This window comes from Morone saxatilis, unplaced genomic scaffold, assembly GCF_004916995.1.
Source record: "Morone saxatilis isolate NCDOM2014 unplaced genomic scaffold, NCSU_SB_2.0 Contig23, whole genome shotgun sequence".
In the NCBI taxonomy this organism is placed as follows: domain Eukaryota; kingdom Metazoa; phylum Chordata; class Actinopteri; family Moronidae; genus Morone; species Morone saxatilis.
The window spans coordinates 24,091,684-24,092,480 of NW_023339796.1; positions in this window are offsets into that span (position 1 = coordinate 24,091,684).

The following is a 797-nucleotide window of genomic DNA, read 5'->3' on the forward strand; positions in this document are numbered from 1 at the left end:
ACTGTAAAGTCCATTCTCAGTGGATGTGCACTGGTGGCTTTAGGCTCCTACATCATACTGTACAAGTTGCATAAAAAAAAAAAAATATTTGAGTACAAATAACTTAAATATTTGTTAGGGTAACTTAAGGTAAATTAAGGTAAGTGTACCAATTCCCTTCATTTAATTAAACTTAAAACTAGTAAATATATGTATATACAATCATTTGCAGCATTTCTCCAAACTTTTATTTTATGTTTTCTACATTTACATTACCTGTCAAAACATCTGACATTTTACAGTGAATCGATTATCAAAGTGGTAGTTAATTAATTTAATGTAAATCAACAAATTTAATTGTTACTTCTGTAATTAATTATGTAGCCTACTTGTTTTTACACTTAACACAGAATCTGACATATGAAAATTTTAAGAACTGAAATAAAGATAAAACTTGAAAAATCCTTAGCATTAGAGCACAGTGGTGCTTTTTGTAATGACATAACGTCAACTTGAAATTATATCACCAACACTTAAAATACTGCACATATTTAAGTTCAGGGAAACCACTGAGTTATACTTCAACAGTTCATTTTGAGTTAGCTTTTATTTATGGGATTGAGTGACTACACATTTTTTGGAAGTTAAAGTTATGTTAACTTACTTCTTTTATTAAGATATGCTGTTATATAAGCCAATAATGTTTTCTGACAACAGCAAACAATAAAGCTTATTCCAAATGTTCTTTAGTATGTTTAGTGTACAACCAGTGGTGTAACAAAGAATGATCAAGCAACAATGAAACTGTGTCCCAAATG